The following is a 21,382-nucleotide window of genomic DNA, read 5'->3' on the forward strand; positions in this document are numbered from 1 at the left end:
CCTCCCGAGTGCTGGGATTAAAGGCGTGTGCCACCACCGCCCGGCTGAGGGTTTGTGGAGTAGACAAAAGTCGTGTTCCAGGTCTTACCCACATTGTTTTAGGGTACTTAAGGGATATTGTTTAAGGGCTTAAAAATAAAAAAAAAAAATTGATTTGCCTCTAAGAACTTCTAAATCCATGTATGTGTTTTCCTGTCGTGATAGTGAAAACTACCTTTCTAGCAATCCTTTTTATCTGGGCCTATTATTTTTATTATGGTTATAATGTTTGAAAAATCCAGGTGTACAGTGCACAGGAACTGAATAGGTAGTACACTTGCATAATTACATTGTAGCTTTCTTTTCACAATCATGTACTCAAGTAATACATTCATTATAAAGATACTCTTAATTGCCAGTCATCATGTTTAGTGTGTCTAGTGTAGTTAATTACTTTAAACTAGTTAATTAACTTTAAAAATCTCTTTTTTGAAAATTTCATACAGGAATGTAACAGAATAATGGGATAGGATCACATCTACCTTTTATTTTTAGCTTCTAACCCCCTCTAAAGTCCCCCACATTAACTCCTACCCTAACCTCAAGTCTTATTATAATTCCCTGAGTCTAGTTAATGTTATTCTTATTACGCATGGTTGTGAAGCTCATCTTCTCAGAAGAAATTCTATTAGTGCCAGTACCCTCAAAGAAAAACAAAAGATTCTCAGTAATTATTCACTCCTCAGTGTGGATGGGGCGTTGAGACCATCTCACCATCTTTAGCAGAATTTTGGTCATTTTTACCATGGACTGCCCTTTGCAGGAAGGCACAGCTCCTTCGAGTGCAGTAGGATGATAGTCGTGTCTCGTCCAGACGATGAGAGCTGACAGCACTCCTATCCATCCTTAGCCTCTTTTGTTGTTTTTGTCTCCTCTTCCATGATTTCTCTAAGACTCGACAGGGATTAATTATATATTTTTATAGTTATCTTACTGTTAAATATATATATAATAATATACCAAAGCAGAAAGACATGTGGGTATGCCAGTCATACAACCTGAAGTGATTCACCGTTCAGTATCATTACAGTTATCATCATGTTGATGTATATACTACATGTAATTTAGTATATAATTTTATTTCCTTTGCTAATATTGACAATAGGTAATTTAAGTTAGGGTTATATTTTTGTACATTTATGCTACATGGTGTTATACAATGTTTTCCATGTTTTGCACAGTCCATATTATTTTTGATTACTATTATTGTCATGCTTGGCACTGTGTTTAATTATGTGCGATACTATATTTTCTTTCCTAACAATGATAATCGGTAGTTTATATTCAGGACATTTTTATGCTCTATATATTGCGCAGTTTGTTTCCATGTTTTCAATCGTAAGTTTAATTAGCTACCCAATCCTTACAAACATTGTTTTAAAGGACTTTAAGTAACTTCTCTGGAGTCACTCATTAACAAAAGCTTTATAGATTCTAAATATTGCATTTCTTTCTTTTTTTTTTTTTTCTGAGACCAGGTTTCTCTGTAGCTTTGAAGCCTGTCCTAGAACTAGCTCTTGTAGACCAGGCTGGCCTCAAACCCTCAGAGATCCACTTGCCTCTACCTTCCGAGTGCTGGGATTAAACATATGTACCACCACCGCCTGGTGTAAATATTGTATTTACATTATTTCACTCAAAATGAGACTATTACTGGGCTTCAGACATAGAAAATATATGATTATTTAAATTCATTGTAATCTACTTTTCTGGATCAATAATGCAATGACTTAATTGGGGTGAATATATAAGCTTTTGTTAGTATATGTTGGGGAGACTTAATTAGCTTCCCACTTCACATTGGAGACAGGATGTACATTTTTTTGTAATGCTCTCAAGTACTGTAATAGATGCTTTCTGTGTGTGTCTGTGAATGAGGTGTTTTCTGTAGAAATAAGATGAAAATGTGTTCTATATTTTGGAAAGGAGAAATAACTTGAGCCTAGATATAAGTATGAATACTGAAAATTCAGTCTAGGTAAGGGTGCACAAAATTATTATAAGCTTGGGGACTGCCCAAAACATCAATGTAAGCACAGTTCAAGTGAGTGGTCTCTGAGGTACACTTGGCAAATGAAGTGAGAAGCAACCTCTATATTTTGCTTTAAGCAGCATTTCTTGCTTATTAATCTGAAAGTTTTCTTTGCTTCTTTCTAGCTAACTACTGCAGTTTTAATCATTGTAGAAACATGTCAAATTGCTGTGAATTAAAACCCATCAAAAATGTGGAATGCCTTCAGGATTTAAACAAACCTTGGAGGGTCAGAGCTCATACTCCCTATTTGCTCTGCCTGGTGATATCAACTTTTATTAATGCAGCTAAGGAAATAAATCATTAACAAATCCTGTCTTATATTCTGCATCATTTTGACCCATGTTGAAAATTGTTCCAGAATTATGTTTCTATCCAGTGGGGATCCTATCATCCTGTAAAAAGAAATTTCCAATTTTGAAGCTGTCATACCCAGAACATGCTGTACTAATGTTTTATGGTATAAAATCAGTTAAATGAAAGCAGTTAGGATACAACTGCTTGAATTTCCATTTTTTTCATTTTTCAAATTTGTTTGCATGAACTGGTGTCTGTCCAATTCCCCAAATGATATGAAATGTAAGAAGATGTTGTTGTGTATTGCATACTGCTTAAGACACTGAGCATCAAAATTTTCCCCATTTTTCTTCTGCTTAAAACTGTAACAAATCATTCCATTATATTATCATTGAATATTTAAATTGTATTGATACACATGCTTTCCAAATAAAATATAGCATACATATTCAGAGCCCTATTATTATTTGACAGAAGCATGTAAATAGCAAATAAAGAAAGAACCATGGAACTATGATTCCATATTTTTTTCACTTGTAATCAAAAGTGTATTATTAAAAAGTGGATTTTATCTTAAATATTTTATTCTTCCATTTTTGCATGTTTAAATGCTCTGGATAGTAACCAGAGCAATTGGTAGGATCACAAGGGGTGGGGGCAGGGATGATAATAATACAGCTTTTATTCACTTCTTATAAGCATAATTTGAAAAAGAAGAAAACATCATTCTCTCCAGTGCCATTGATGCTCCTCTAGAAATAACTATACATGATTATTGCTAGTGGATCAGTACAGATGAGAGGGTCTCAATGTAGAGGGGAGACAAAGGAAATAGAAAATTTATTGTGATGATCTGTGTAAGGATTTACAGGAGGGACAGAATAAGGACTAGATTTAGGAATGTGCTAGGAAGAAAGAGAAAATATGTCTTCATGGCCCTCAATAAGAGTAGTCTTGGAAAAACAGCTTGAGAGAATGTATCAATCATTCTCTGTCAAAACCAACAGTAAGCAGTTTATAAAAATAATAGCTTATTTATTAAGAGGATGGGAACACCAAGATGAAATGTACAACTGATTTAATGTCTGAACGGAGTTGCTTTCTGTGTTGTAGATGCTATTTTCTCACCTAATCCTTACATATCAGAAAGATGAGACATTTTCCATCGTGTTGTTAAAAGGAATTAAAAGGTGTCTTTATGAGTATGGCAATAGGATCTGTACATTTCTGGCACCCTCTCCTCAGCTGCCCAAGGACCTAGCTGGGGGCATCTTCCTGGACACCTGGGAACCCCTCTAGAGTCAAGTCTCTGCCAACCCTAGAATGGCTCCCTTAAGTAAGATATATAATTCCTTGTTCCCATATCCACCCTTCCTATATCCCAACCATCCTATTCCCCCAAGCTCTTCCCATCCTCCACTTCACACTTTTCTCTCCCCCTCCCCCCTCCCCCCATCCCACCCCACCCTCATGTTCCCATTTTTTGTTCGGCAATCTTGTCTACTTCCAGTATCCAGGAGGATAACTATATGGTTTTCTTTGGGTTCACCTTCTTTTTTTTTTTTTTTGGTTTTTGGAGACAGGGTTTCTCTGTGGCTTTGGAGCCTGTCCTGGAGCTAGCTCTTGTAGACCAGGCTGGTGGGTTCACCTTCTTATATAGCTTCTCTAGGATTTTTTACGAACCTTCACCTGGCATTGGATGGAGAAAATGACAGAGCCCCACATAGGAGCACCGGACTGAGCTCCCAAGGTCCCGATGAGGAGCAAAAGGAGGGAGATCATGAGCAAGGAAGTCAGGACCGTGAGGAGTGCGTTTACCCATTGAGACGGTGGGACAGATCTAACGGGAGACCACCAAGTCCAGTTGGAATGGGACTGATGAAACAGGGGACCAAACTGGACTCTCTGAATGTGGCTGACGGTGGAGGAGGACTGAGAAACCAAGGACAACTGCAATGAACATGAACTCTACAGCATGGACGGGCTCACTGTGAGCCTTGTCAGTTTGGTTGCTCACGTTCCTGGACTTAGGGGGAGCTGGGAGGACCTTGGACTTAACATAGTGAAGGGAACCCTGATGGCTCTTTGTCTTGGAGAGGGGTGGAGTGGGGGTATGGGTGGAAGGGAGGGGAGGGAAGGGGGAGGAGGAGAGAAGGAGATGGAAATCTTTAATAAAAAAATGAGGAAAAAAAAAGAAAAAAAAATAAAAACGCAAACAAGACAAGCATTTGGGCTTGTATCTGTGATCTCAGTGGAGGTGCGAGAGAGCAAAGGTGGCCCAGGTAACACGGCTACAGTGTGATGAAAAGGAGCAGAATAAAAAAAAATGTGTCATAACAGTGAAAAAAATAAATAAAAGGTGTCTTTAACAATTGTCATATATATACATATGTATATATACACACATGTATATGTATATATACATATGGACATTATATATAGGAACTAACCTCATCTGTTGTTATTTTTAATTTTTTAATCTTATCTTTCAAAAAATCTTTATTTTACATACCAATGAAGTGGGGGGCAGATGGACCGCGGGAAAGGGGGACAAGCCTTACAAAACAAGGTTTTTGGCTAGGCTTCCCCTTCATACCAATCTCAGTTCCCTTTCCCTCTTCTCCTCCTGCTCCCAATACCTCCTCCCCAGCCCATTCCCCATCCATTTCTCGGAGAGAGTGTGGCCTACCATGGGAGTCAACAAAGTCAGGGACATCACTTGAGGCAGGACCAAGGCCCTCCACCCTGTATCTAGGCTGAGTAAGGTATCCCTCCACGGGAAAAGGACCCCAGAAAAGCCAGTTCATGCACTAGGGACAAATCCATGGCCAGTGGCCCCACAAACTTTCTAAGCGCTGTTAATACTGTCACTTTGAGTACTAAATTTCAACATGAGGAGGCCACAGAGAAGAGTCTAAATAAGAAGCCAAAAAAACAATTCTCAACTTTCTAGACTTTTAAATCTGATCAGATTTTGTGGCCTTAGTAATTTAGGGCATGTGTAACAAATGAGAAATTAAATATTGTTTTTAAATAACATAATTAATCAATGCAAATTTTAATTAAATAATGTAATTAATCATATGTAAATTTTATACACATATTTAAATGTGTGCATACTTATTTGGCTATTAATATTCTTCACTTAAATAACCAAGCTTATTAACGCTGGCCTGCATTTATAAATCTTGAGCCTTTTGACATCTTGGAGGCTTGCCAATTTCCTATAGGGAACAATCCAGTAAATGAAGACTTCTGTTCTATTCTATTGTGAATTATACATTACTGCTTTTGAATGGTAGAAATTAACCTCAATCAATGTCTGCTTTTCTCATTGACAGAGTTCACAGAGTGAACTAAAAAAAAAAAAAAAAAAAACACAAGACAAGGACATTTGACACAAGTCTTATTATTCTTGTGAGTGTGTCTTCATGAAGGGGTCCTATATTGCTGTAGACAATGCTCTTAAGACAAATAAGTACAGGACATTCTCGTTTTTTGAAAACTTAGAAGAAACTATTTTATTTTTAAAAGTACTTTTCATCTAATAAAAGACAGGGTCCATGATGCCATTTTGCGTACATTTTAAGAAGATGTTTTAGTTATGAAAATTAAGGTGAGATGAGCAATCTATGCAGCACAAACCTGACTTTAATTCAAAACATGCTTTATTTTCTGCAAAGTTGCTGTTATGGAGAATACAGGTGATTAAATTGAATGATCTTTATAAAACAGTGAGAAGGGCTGTTTCTAAAAATAAATATATTTTAATGTGATGTGCAATTCATTATGCCATTGAATTAATATAAATGTACACAATGCCTTAGAGATAATAGCAATTTTATTAGATTCAGAATTGCTTCCCATATTTCATTATAACACATTATTTGTGTGGTGAAAATTTATTTCACATTAGTATTCGTGGATATAAGTTTATTCTTTTTGGTTAACCTAAAATTATTAAGAGAAATAACAAAAGTACCTTTATCTTTAAGAGAATTCTTTAAAAGTTCTTTATGAATTCATAATTTTGTTGACAAAATAATAGAAAAAGTCTACTAGTTTTACTCTCAGATTCTACTATTATCAAATATATATGAAAGGGGCATGTCATTTTTTTCAAGGTGATACCATTTCACTAGGACCCTTGCTTTTCTGTCACAGGAGCAAAAGATAGTAAGCATTATTTATAAAATTTTTAATATAAATAATAAGAAGAAGTCCGTGTTCCAATTTTTTTTCTGTTTTTTTTTTTTTTTATTTTTGGCTATGGCTTCTTTAAGTAATTAACTTATGCAACAATTCCTGCAATTTTTTTTCTATCTTTGATTACACAGGTAAGAGTTTTACAGGAAGATTTGTTTCTGCCTGCTTCTAGATTCTTCGACCATTTATCCTTGGTTAATGATCTCCAGAAATGGTTATTGTCTGGTCACCTTCTCTGGAGGCTGATGCCATCATAATAGCTTTTCTATTCATTAGCAAATGATATAAACTGTGGGGGTCTAAAAGAGCACATGAGCAGTAGCCCTGCTTACATTAATCACTAACACAATAATCACTAACCTTCAGCTACACAGAAACTCTCAGACCCAGCAAAGAAGTGGGCAGACCTACTGAGATAGCAGGCTAGTCCTGCACACTTACCAAAGTGCTTTCCTGGAGAAAAAAAAAATCAAGAGTGAATGAATGCTGCCTAAACTGACTTAGATATCACGAGGTATATTTAAAGATATTTACCCCCTAATATCTTGCTAGTTTAAAATTTCTAACTTCGTGTCACCGTGTTAATACCCCTTTATTAAGGAAAATGTGGGCATGTAGAATATCTTTCTTTAAATGCCACTTATTTTAATATATGTACATGTATACTTCGAATGTTCATATTTATAGGTTTTTTTCCAAGCTTAGAATTTTATAGAATATAAGAAGTCTGTATCATTTCATAATAGTCATTAGAATTTTGGTTTCCAAGATATGAGTAAGAAAGCTTTATTATTATAATACCCACAAAATTTTATCAATACAATTCACTTCTGTATCAAGCAGTTTGTGTTAAAATCTATTTGTCATGTGCATGTTACTTCATCTCTCAGTACCATGATTAATAGAGTTATGAAAAGAGCTTGATGATATGTAACTCAGATTTCTGTAGCAACCAACACAGCAACCAGGTTGCATGAATGAATCATGATTCTTCTACTTGCAGGGTTTTGGGCTGCAGAACATGGTAACCTATAAAGAAGAGCAACAGATGACCATGGTGAAATGGAGTACGTGCCATAATGCCATTTATAATTTAGCACCTCATTTGAGAGAATTGGATCATATATGCTAAATATTGCTCTTACTTGTGAATACTGAATATGTCAATGTGTATTAAACGTAGAATTCATAAGGCATGTAATTCTGAGCAGTAGTAGTTTAGTGGCTATCTTACATATTGTATGGAGTCTTTGTGTCATCATTCAACTATGTCTTCCCTGGAGGAACTTCTACCTCTGTCTCCCCTCTATTTACTCTTTCCTTATATCCCTGTACCAATAGCTCCAATGTAGTTTATGATTTTATGCCTGGCTTCTAAAAGGTTATTAAGTCTGTAGTGTTTCTCCAATAATTTTTTTTTAGAATTAAAGCATGCATCAATAAATATTAAATTTATTGAAATGAGAATGAACTGATGAATTGATATATATTTTTACTTTAGATGTGAAAAATAGACTTAATGGTTTCAATTTTTTTTTCTTGATTGCACTCATAAATGTTGCTTTCAGCAGCAAATAGGATTGCAGACTGTTAAACATACTTAGTCAAATAATAATGTGACTATTGAATAATTAATTTTTAAAATGTTATTCATAATAAATACTAACATAAAATCAAGTATGTATATTTATGCCATTGAAATTTTCTGTTTATGTTATAAATCTTAACCTTGACTTTTTCTATAAAGTCCTTTGTAGATAAGCTATTACTTTAGATCTAAAGAATACCAAGTATAAAAAGTTGCTTAAGGAATAGTATCTTGTTCTATTTAGTTAATTTGTAATAAATAATCCAAGCGTTGGTAATGGTATTATTCTTATATCCATATAAAACTGAAATACCGAAACTAGGAAAGTTTAGCTAGAGTTGTAACTTTAAAGAACACTAATGAAAAGGCAGAGAAAATGTATATTAATTAAAGAAACAAGTTACACATAAACACTGAAGCAATAAAAATATTAGCCAAACCTCAGTAACACATCAACATAAAGGTCAAAAAGTATACCTACAAGTGAAATATACTGCAAGGTAAACTAAGACTACAAATGTATGTTAGATAGTTAATTAGAATAATTTGAAACAAACCCTTGTAAAGTTTACATGGGTAGAATTTTCAGACAGAAATACATGCTTTTTATCTTAAAATCACGTGACTGTGGATACACTTACAACTTTGCTTAAGAGAAATATAAGTTATCAGCATTTAAATTCTAATTGCTAAGAACTATATACTTTTAGGAAAAGATTTTCCTGGAAGTTAACAAAATAAAGGCATAGATTTATCAAAGAAACTTTTAAAATACTATTATTTATATATGATTGTCTAAACTGTTTATTTGATAAGCTACATAAGTTTGCATGTGGGAAACATTTGAAAGTGTAACTCATGGGAACAATCTTATCCTATGATACTCTGTGGGAAACAACTCTTAATACATATGACATGAGAATGGCCTGGTTTCCAGCAGTTTCTCAAAATTCAAGTTAAATATACATTGGCCCTTAGCCCAAAATCCTTGGCAACCTTTGTTACCCAAGGCGTACTAAGAGACTCACTTGGATGCATAAAATATTTTCCTTAGTAATTACCATGAATAGGCTGAAGAGTTGTATAACATTGGACAGGATCTTAATTTTAATAGGAAAATGTTTGTCTGTATCAGTCTCCTAAAGTACATTACAATGATGTTAATGACATCTGAAAAAAAAAAAAGACCTTTCTATTTCAAACAAAATGGCTCTGATTTTGTTTTAGTTTAATGATTTTTTTTTAAATTCTCTTTGCAAAAGGAAATTTTCTTTTAGTTTGACAATTTGTTACTTGGATATATATAGTCTTAATTTCATCTTCCTTTCTTGAGATGATAAATAAGAAAGCATAATGGCATTAAGGAAAAAATACTCTAACAGTTTTTTAAATATCATCCAATCCTTTCTAAACTGATGATAATGCTAAAGAAAATATTATTATTATTGTTATTTTTATTATTACAATATACAAGCTAGTAAGTTATTAGTTATCTCTTGGGAAATTTTAATCAGACAAAGATGAAATCAGAGATTTTATGGAATTCTATTCTTATAAATGACATGCTTAATCTCAATGTCTCTCTCTAACTGGGTCACGGGTCTTAGTGGAACTGGTTTTAATTTAGTGCCTAGAATTTCATTTCAGTGTAAGAAAAGAATTCCATTGATGTCAAAGGTCACAGAAGCTACCAAATATGACTGTGATGCGAACCTAAAGAGAGATAGCTGGAAATATATGCTTCAGAATAATTTTGTAAACTAGGTCAATTCTCTGAAATTCCTAGCCTTAATGGATCAAACTGTGAGCAGTAAAAAGGAAATGGAATTTTAAGTAATGTCTTTTTTAACACTTACAGAAGTAGTGGAGGTTTAGTAAATTGATGGCAGATGGTCTCTCATTAGATAAAATGGCCATTAAAGACCATAAGTAATAAGATACAGCATGCCACACACATGCAAGATGTTGACCCACAAAAATTCCATCCTGCGATTGATGAGCTGGGTTTGTGATGACTTACTGCAAATTCTGTCTGTTCTGAAAAAATATTCTTATTGGTGAATATCACATGATAAAGTTTTCTGAAACTGCCAAATATTCATTATAGGAAAGAATATCAAAGAATTCAATTCCCATTTATGTTTGAAAACTATTTAATACATAGTATACAGAATATATATATATATATATATATATATATATATATATAGTGTATAACCTCATACATACATATACACTCCTAAAAGGCATACAAAACATTTTTGCCTTCTACCATGGTGAAAAAAGGCATTCCTGTTTAAACTCTTCTGTTTGTGTTAACCAGGTGACCTGGATACCCTGTGAATCTCAATTTAGAACTCCTACAAGGGGAAACTTTCCCTTCAAGACCCTGGGTGGCAGTAGGCATGTTTTACAGATGAATTTCTGGGTTAAGTTGTTTTAATATTTAAGTGACCTTTGTTGACATTTTGTTTCTTTCCTGATTTTTTTAAAAGTGAATTAAATTCTCAAAGGTCATTTCTTGACATTGTTATTTGGAGAAACATGGAAACCAATACAGAGATGTTGAAAATTGTTGAGAGAATACATCTAATACCAGCAAACTTAAGTGTCCAAGAAAGAGTGAGGCTAAGCTTTTGAGAGGCTGAAAAAAGAGCTGGAAGCCCTTTCTGCAGTAAACTTGCCCTGCTTAGCCTCAAGTATAGATTTACACACTGGGCCTAATCTGTAGACAGCAACCTTGTTTGACACAGAGAATTTATAGTTATGGTGATGAGCAACTTAACCTCAGTATGCAATTTTTTTTCCATTGCTATCACAAAACACTCAAGGAAAGTAGGTAAAGCCTAAGAAGAAGAAAATTGTTCAGGTTGAAGAACTCATCTCTACAAACTTCCTTTCCTGCTACAACACACAATTCCTGGCATTCTGGTATTCAGTTGAGGATGCGTAGGTCACTCAGAAACACAGGGATACAGACACAAGGGAGAGGCTTGACTTTCTATTAGTGATAATTTGTTTTTTTGACAATTGTGTCTTATATAAGAATTTTATCAGTAATTTTGTAGAGTACTGTGTTCCATTGTCCTAAAAGTTACTCACTACTCTCCACTATTTAAAAGTCACATGACCTGCTAGCATCATTTCATCTGGGAATTCTCTAGTTTTGGAGTGTAGGCAGAGCCTGCTCATTAGTTCCCGATAGCCCAAGACCCGAATAATCACACAGAAACTATATTAGTTACAACATTGCTTGGCCTATTAGCTTAGGATTTTTATTAACTGACTCTTACATCTTAAATTAGCCCATTTTTATGATTTTATATTTTACCATGAGGCTCATAATTTACCAGTAAGTTTCTGACTGGTGGCTCACTTCTTTCTCCTTTGGCAGCTACATGGTGTCTCCTTGACTCCACTTTCTTTTCTCCTCTATCTCTACTTTGAATTCCCTCCTTGCTCTATTCTGCCCTGCCAAAGGCCCAAAGCAGATCCATTACTAACCAATGGGGGAAAAAAAAAAAAACTTTAACAGCATACAGAGCAGAATCCCACTTCATTGGGGTACTGACCTTAAGGTATGAATGGCATCTTGTCTCTGGACATGATCTCTTAATATGAGAGAAACATATATTCCACACTATGTTGTGTGGTGAAGACCCCATTAAGGTAGAATAAAGATGTAATTCTAGATTAAAGATTCCATTTATCTATCCAGTATAGATACCTATTCTATATGTTTTATATATACCTCATATATGTATGTGTGTATGTGTGTGTGTGCACACATATTTATCTAATTTTTAATGATCCATTTTTTAAGAAAGACTCACATAAATGTACATTTATGGATCAAATACTGCAACAAAAGGGACAAAGATGGGTAAAAGACCAGTAATCTCCCAAATTGAAAAAATGGAGAAAGCATGTGAACCAGTAGTTCCAATTTAGAGATATAGTTGCATAAAAATGCAAGTAAATGGGGGCTTTTTCTAAGTCATTCCTGTCGTTAGCATTGCCGAAATTTTGGGAAACAGGTGTGGAAAAACATCAAATAATTTTGAAAACATCAAAAGATTCCCACAAGCTTGTAGAATGTTGAATGAAATGTGACCACTATCTAGCTATGCTCTATGGCCAAAATAATTACAACTAGACTAAGCAGAACATCAAATCTCCCCATAACTCCAATAGCCTTTAAATCTTAAGAGATTTAAAGACATTTTCCTGCCATATTTCAGAATATACCTCCCCTAATACATAGTCTTCTTTCTTTATGGGTCAGCACTTAATATTATTTCCCTAAGTATCTTTTCATGAAGCTAGAGTGGAAGTCTAAGAATTAGTTCATTTAATCTAGAGGAATCTAGCCAGGGCATCTCCCGAGAGCACCAGTCTACCCTAAGGATCAGAAGTAGATATTAGAAGAATACCATTTCAGCAGATCTTGCAAGGGAGAACCATTCAATAGACTTGAAATATTTTTTTTTTTCTCTTTGGCACTAAACACCAAAGATACCTACAGTAGGTGGCAGCCCATGTCATGAAGTCTGAGGAGTCTGCAGTGGTCAAGGTGCCTGGACACTGTGATGTCGGAATTCTGAGGCTGATGACATATGTATGAAGATAGGACATACAAGGCCAAGAGATGAGCCAATTTGGAGTATGACTGAGAGCCTAGCAACAGGCGCTATCACACGTTCTAATGGTGCATAGCCAATGCGGAAGAGGGGTGGTGAGTGACCAAACAATATCACTGGATCAGGATGTAGCCTGGGTTCTCAAAAGAGGGTATATAAGGCTCTCCCCATTCCTTTTACCTGATTCCAGTTGTCTATGCCATTGGCATGGCACCTTCTAACCTCATAACCCAAGGGAATTGTTAGGACGCAGTTACATCTGGTACCTAAACAAGTTCTAATTGTCTCCCTCTCATCACTTGCAGCTCTGGACAGCACCCCCAGAGGATATAGTTTGGTGACAAAGCCCCTTGATGTGTGTTTTCAGCCTTTTCAGCTGGAAAGCATTGGGACCCTATTCTTTCCTTCTTTTGTGTTGTCTGTCATGTTTGCCTGCCCATCCAGTTAGAAAGGCACAGGGTTTTTTTTTTTGTTGTTGTTGTTGTTGTTTGTTTGTTTTTCTGTTTCAGTTCTGCTAGTGCCGCCAAATAAGGGCTTCATCCTCAGGAGGCAGAACCAAGCCCTGGCTTCTGAACACCTTCCCTTGACCAGAGACACCTTGTGGGCATATGACAGTGTCTTAAAAAAATACGGAAATTCCCCACTAAGCATAAAGCACGAAGGTCCAACACAATTTTCCACCCCTGTTGACTGCCATCTTCTCTCTGACTGTTGCTCACCTGCTATCTCTTTCTACAAAATTGGTAACCTCTCCTTCACCTCCAACCCTTCTATGTCTAATGTCTCTAGATATCTAATGATGAGGTGGTAGGCAGTTCAGGCCCCACAAACCCACTGAGGAGAGTGAACATAATCAAGACGGCACATGCAGCCTCCCTGTCAGCTCCACTCCTACTGTGGAGGTCTGCACCTCCAGCGAAATACCTTTAAAGTGAAATGCTTCAGTGTCTGCATATCCCTGAAGATGCTAATTCTCTCACGTTGTGGTATGACCGCCATCAGTCACCGCAGTTTTCCCCTTTCCCCCACACCTCAGGCCTCAAAGACTCGAGGAAGCCTTTCTGGTCAACCTGGGACAAAATGTCGCTAGCCAGCCCTGGAATCCTACCACCATAGCTGAAAACATTTGGAACAATATAAAAGGGCTATTTGATAGAGGATTGTTGTTAATCCTTGTAGCCTTTAAATGTCTTGTTGGGAGCAGTGAGACCCCAGATCCTGAATTTCTTGTAATCCTCTGATCTGAGTGCCTACAGCTGCTCTGAGCACGAGACCTTCAGGAGTTCCTGATGGCAGGAGAGTGGTTTCTGGTGGGTTTGGCTGGGGCATGGCTATCTCATATAATCTGCTCCTGAACACAATAAAGGGGACATTCTTGGGGAATTCAAGGATGACCCGTGTTGCTGTCTCTCTGTCTGTGTGTGTCTGTGTATTTTAACCTCCAACCCCTTGCCTGAAGCTTGGTAACTGGGTAAAAGCACACTGAACGCAGACACGGGGGCACAGTGCACGGCAATGTCTCATGCAGCATATTCAACAGCAATAGGCAGCAACTAAGGTGACTCTGCGGATGTTAATGGTTCTTGGGCATCCCTTTATTGGTCCTCCATTGGAGGTATGCATGCCTGGTTATCTAAACTTCAAAAGGTTGCTGCCTAATACCCTGACCCTGGCAGCTCCCCAGGAGTGAATGCTCTTCAAGGCTGATAGTCAATCACTGGAAAAGCTTGTTTGGCAGGCCAACCTAAGGCAGGCACATTCCAGTTACTGAGGCCTGCTGAGCCAGGGTCAACAAGGCCTTAACAAAGATCTCTGACTCCCACTAAATGCCCACATAATAAATGAAAAAAGAAGGATATGTAGATGTGTAGGAAGATAAGGCCTACAAGGTCTTATTCTGTAGTCTGCCTGAGGGCCTACCTACAAGCATAGTCAAAGGTCCTGATCATGCCTAGCCAATGAGGGATGACAACACAATGTCACCAGATTAGGAAGCAGGCTAGGTGCGGGGAGGAAGGTGTATAAGGTTCTTCCCATTGCTGAATAAATGAGTCTGCTTTGCCACTTGCCTAACTTCTGGAGCCTGTGCTGTTGACTCCCACACCTTCTCACTTCCTTCCCCTAGGGAGCCTCTAAGACCCTGAAACAATCACACACACACACACACACACACACACACACACACACACACAGCATTATGTATTTAATAGGACTTTAGAATTGTAAATATTTGCTTTGATTTCACTTTCTTTGCTTAGGACGAAATATAAAGACTTTTCACTAAAAAAATTGAAAATATGGGGTAGAGTCTAAGAAATAGCATTCTATATCTCACCATTATACTCAATGTAATCTTCAAGTTGAATATATTTACTCATATTGTATCACAGAGCAGTTAAATTAGTTAAATGCATTAATGTTTTATTTAAGGTTAAATTTATACTATATTTTATGTACTAATATTTTTAAAGTGTCTATATAACTCTTATTTAAAAAATACCAAATTCAAAACTGATGCTTAAAAGATTTAGCATAATTATGCACATCTGTGAACAGTAATCATTTCAATGTCATTTTAAACATATTTTCAGTAAGTTTAAATAATTTTACTATATACAAAAAACAATTTGTATAGTCTGATAAAAAAATCTATTACCTTGGTAAAATAGATTACCTGTGATTATCATGCAAAAATGTAGAATCTATAAAGAAAGTAGATTAACTGATCTACATACATAATTTATTTTTTCAGGGATGTTAATATTAATTTATTTCTGTGGTATTCATACTTCAAATGGAAAACATATTGCTTGTCTTGTAATGAGAATTTCATATCATGAATTTTTGCTAGAATAAGTAATTGAATCATACTTAAAATGCAAAGCAAGAATTTACCAAAGAAAATATAACTAAAAAAATCATTGTGATAAGTAATGAAAAGTTTAAAAAAATCTAAAACTCATGTGAAGTTTAATATCATTTTAAACATCAGTGAAATTTAGATTGTTTTTTGTCACCTTTCAGAGAACAGATGACATTTACTGAATTAGTGATCCCACATGTTGAATGTAAAAGTCTTATAATAAAATGTATATCCAGATATTAAATCTATTAAATATATTTTACATTTTTTCTCAGGTCTAAAATTAAGACATGCTTTTGATGCTATTATACAGATTACATCAAAATTTGAATAGTGTTCACTGTGTAGAAATAAAACACAGTGGTGACTTGGACAGCAATTTGTTTTTCATTTAAAGTTCTAATATGACCTCTGTAATCCATGGAACTTTATCACAATATTTGAGATTAAAGAATATATCAATCAATAAATATTTAAATAAATACATTAATCCTACAAAACAATGTCTAGCATTTAAATAAATACTATTTTTTTTGAAAAACAAAAAGTGCTATCACTATTAAGTGGCGGAAATGATTTTCTCTTTTGTAAACTGCTTTTGCCTATCTCATGTGAACATCCCTGTGACAATGACATTAAAATAAGCATCCGTATGCATTCATTAAGGGTATGAATGGAAAGGTTACAGTTGGTAAACCAAGCCTCTTTGCCGCCATAGTAACTGAGGAGTGATTTGCACATCAAAGCAGGAGCTACCCAGACACTGAAGTTGTTTCAATTGACTCTTCTTAAATAGGTGATGTGATCCCTGGCTCCTTCTCACTTCCTCTGTGATGACTGGGTTATCTGTGATCACCCATTCAAGCCACAAAAAAAAAAAAAAAAAAAAAAAAGGAATAAATAAAATAAATCAAAAGCAGAGCTCATTCCCTAGTGAGTTACAGAACACCTGTTTTCTACTGTAGCTCTCTCCCACAAAACACTGTTTTGAATTCAGAAAAAGGATACCAGTGGCTACACCATTTTGAGTAGCACTGTGCCGAAGCCTAACAAGACCCTTCACTGGATTGCTATTGTCCAGTCAATTTTCTAGACAATAAATATTGCACAATCTTTATCCTTTTACTTTTTTAAATGTCCTTCCAGGAAGAAAGAGGATTTGTAATTTTATATATTATGCAGACATGTATATATATATATATATATATATATACATATAAATAACACATCTATAAATGTGTTTTATATATCTTCCTTTCTTCATGTGTATCATTCACTATACAAATCCCTATTGCACCCAGTTCATTCTTTCTTTTGATTTGTACGACCACTGTACAAGGAAATCCCTCTTTTCAGATCACTTAGTTAGTTCACTATGACACATATTATTTTCAATTTTCTATTAACAATGGTTATATTATCAGATATAAAACATAAACTTCTGAATTTGGGTGTATTATTATTTAGAACAAGAATAGAAGATCATGTTGAAGAACACATGGCTAAATATTGTACAGTTTTAAAAATGTTAGTTAACATTTATGCATCTTGATTTTCTCATACATGAAAGTAGTTCATGAATAGCAATAGAAGAGAGGTTTTCTTCAGCGATGTATGTGCTATAAGAGTACATATATTCCTGTCCCCAAAACTACTTCTGTAAACAGAGTGAGCATCTGTGAAGATGCTCCCTGGGTCACAAAACATACAATAAAATATGCACGCATAAAGCGGTGAGAGTAGAGAAGAGGGGGGATTATGGAAACTGCAGAGGGAACCAGACTGGGAATAAGATGAATATAGTCAATATATGTTAATGGATAAATGAAAATGTAATAAATAAATTGAGCATGTATTTTGCTATATTTTGTTTATTAAAAATTATCAATTTAGAAATAGTTTGTACTTTTAAAATCATTAAATATTAATTAATACCATTTGTCACATCATCACAACTCAGCACATACCAGGCTCCCTGTTGTACACAAAAGGAATCTGAAACACAGGAATACTGAATAGCTTGATTAATGTGTGGGCCAGCCATGAAAGCTAAGTCTGGGCAGGTCATCCAAAAGAAGTTCTTCCAACTATTATCACCTGGGACTCTGGCCATCAATAAATTTAAATGGAGTCTGGAGTCTCAATAGTTAACCCTGAGACAATGCCTGGCAGGCAGAGATTACGTGACCCCCACCCAAGAGCAGACCATTTAAAGGAAATTCCTGGCATTGCAAGCACTGTAGATAGAAACACCTGTCAGCACTTCATCAGGACACCCCTAGACCAATGTCAGCCAATCAGGGGTCCTGAATCTCAGAGACCCTTCACCGGCCACCTTTACTGCTATAAAAACCCAGTTCTATTTGAGCTCATGGCTCTCGGTTATTCCAATACACTGGACAAGCAGATAGATCAAGTCTGCAAACTTGATTAAAATAAAGGCTCTTTGCTTTTACATATGGGACTTAGTCTCTTTTGTTGGATTTGTGGGGACCCACAGATTTGGGCATAACAATTAATAGAAGTGTTAATAAATGATTATTATTTAAAAAGTTAATAAATAATTTATAGAGTTAATAAATGTTTTCCTTCATTAACAATGAAGGAAACAAGCATCTCAGTAATTTTAAAGAATAAATCCCCTTTTTATGACTGTTTACACCTAAAATCTAGTAAAGTAGTCTCATTAACAGAAAATCCTCTGAGGTTCTAAGAATATTTATTGCACATAATCTGCTTTGACAAAGGGTTATGTAAATAAAAAAGTTATTGATTTTACAACTCATTTACATGAATTCTTGTGGCATGAATAACTGAGACTAAATGCAAATATACTTATAAAATGGCTTGATTTTTCTGATTTTGATTAAAATGTAGATTCAATAATTCATTATTTAGATAAATAAAATAAGATCAGAAGAACATGTGGCTTCAGAAATAAATTTTACTATTTCCCTCTCTTTCAAATTTCTCATACAACTCTTTCTTCTTTTTCCATTCTTCTGGTCTGTGTATGACATGGGAGCTGGAAAATAATATTGTTCATAACATCAAATAGGCTTTCTGTAATGTATATATTTTAACAATCTTGATATTGTGATCACACTTTCCCCCAGAATCATTCTTTTTAATCATATATCATATTATGCTTTTCAAATTTTCTTTTATATGAAAATTCAAGAAAACGACCTGGAAATGTGAGGAAAATTTCCCAGGAACAATGAACAGATTTAGAAATAACATATAAATAATCAATAAGAAAATACATTCCAAAGCATCTTGATACTAAATACATTAAAATTTAAAATAAGGAATAAATACTGATGCTCTACTGGGATAATACTTGCATGAAATAATATTATTATCTTAAAATTTAACTTTCAATAAGTAAAGGGTTTTCTTCCTTCTGGGTTTTCTTTCTTTTTTTCTTTTTGAGAGGTGGGAGGTGACGGGAGCGGTGGAAGAGGGCCCCCTCCCGTAGCCCTCGTTGTTTTCGAGGTTTGTAGAACTTATACTTCTCACATTTGCATTAACCATACTTCCACTGCCTTCCATGCATTGGGATTGCAGAAATGTTTTTCCCCTCCTGGCAGAGAAGAGAACAGTATTGTTTGTTTGCTTTGTTTTCGTTGTTTCATTTTTTTTCTTTATGCTGCATAATAGGGACACTCAGGATTTAATGGTTCAACTGATGCAGATCAGATATCAAAAGAGTTTGGATGTTATACTGGATTCTCTACTCAATGTTACCCAGGAATGAAATCAAGTCATCAGCTGGTTTGTCTCCTTGGAAGATGAGATATCGAAAGATCCACATTCTTTTACTTCAGGCTGTTGGTGCAATTATTATGGTAGATTGCAACTTGCTCCTCCAAAGCTCACAATGTTCAGTAGGAATCTCTCTGGACTGGAGTTCTGTCTTCAGAAATCCTGAGTTTCTGTTTCAAGGAGCTCATATATTTCAGATATTAATGTCCTGGATAATTTCCCTTTTGATTGATTCAATTCTGCTCTATTACAGACCTTAATTACTTTAGTCAAATCCCTTCCTCTTCGAAGTAATACAATCAGTGGCTTGGTATCCCTTTACCTTGAACATAATTTTCTTACATCTGAGACAGAGATCAGTGTCTGTTCGTATGCAATTGGAGGGAATTACATAAGGATATCACTTTTGGGGTCACTCTAAGGATTACTGTCAAACTGAATACCCTGTAATTTATGTAGTAATTCTTTGACAGTGCATAGTCATTGTAATTAGTTAGAGTTAACATAAACTATAATATTTAAGTCATATGTATGGAGGATCAAGCAAATCATGAATTTTAGAAAATATATATTACTTTCACTACCTTTCCTTCTCTTGCTCTTACTAAGATTTATAAAATTATTATCAATCAACAAAGACTGTTATACACCAATATCACTTATGAAAGGCATTTTCCCAATAAATTAGAGCTATTCTGGATCAGCAATACATTTTATAATTTATAAAAATATCTTACAATACTAATAACAAATAATTGTACTAGACCATACTAATAGAGATACTGCAAAGTTGTGTGCCCATCTCATAACAATGAAAAAAAAAACTACTAGTACTTGAGAAAGAGTAAACCAATTCATACAAATGAAAATTAAAAATTATGAATCATAAGTCGATTAAAGGAAATTTCAATAAAAGTTTAGTTTGTCAAATATGCTGTGGGAGACATTTATAGTCAAGTAGACAGAAAACAAATTATGATACTGTGTGCTTTAACTACTTTTTTGTGGAGAAATATGCTCGGCATTAAAACAGAAAGTCTTTGGTGAACTGTGTGTAAAGTATTTTGCTTAGTAATTCTCAGAAATTCAGACTTGAAAAGCAGTTTCAAATAGCATACAACAACATATAGTAGCAGAAGCTACCAAATTCCTTTGTTAATCTTATACTGTCTGTCCTAACTCTCTGGAGCTTGAGGGAAACAAGGCACTAGTACTTTAGATTTGAAATGATGTCTTACAGTAATTCTACATCATATTTGGATTCACATTTTGATGTACATCTAAACACTGTTTCTTAGAATTTTCTGCACACCTTGCCCTCTGACCTATCTGCTATTTAATATGCTGTATGGGATCTTTTGTCTAGATAAGTCAGTGAATCGGCAGTGTATGAGAGGGGAATTTTTGGAAATAGGTTAACAGAGAACTCACCCCGGAATGTTGTTAAAAAATATTTTACCCTGGGCTGGAGAGATGGCTCAGAGGTTAAGAGCATTGCCTGCTCTTCCAGAGGTCCTGAGTTCAATTCCCAACAACCACATGGTGGCTCACAACCATCTGTAATGGGGTCTGGTGCCCTTTTCTGGCCTGCAGGCATACACGCAGACAGAATATTATATACATAATAAATAAATAAATATTAAAAAAAATATTTTACCCTGACAGAAATTCTGTGTTTTTCTCGCTATAACTGTAGTGAAAGAAAGAAAAGGAAAGTGATGTCAGCAAAGGTTGAAGGAGTTCAGTTTTCTTCTTCCATTTCACAGATTTTTTGGAGGCTCTCCTAATAGGACATCTGGGCAAAAATCAAATAAAACCCATTTATTCATTTTAACTATTAAAGGTGTTAAATTTTGTGGATTATACATAATTACAACCCGAAGATTCTTCTAAATTACCCATCTCTTAAAAATTAAAATGAGTACTCTATAATGCATTGGAAGTGTATG

The sequence above is a fragment of the Arvicola amphibius genome, chromosome 13 (genome assembly GCF_903992535.2).
Source record: "Arvicola amphibius chromosome 13, mArvAmp1.2, whole genome shotgun sequence".
NCBI lineage: Eukaryota > Metazoa > Chordata > Mammalia > Rodentia > Cricetidae > Arvicola > Arvicola amphibius.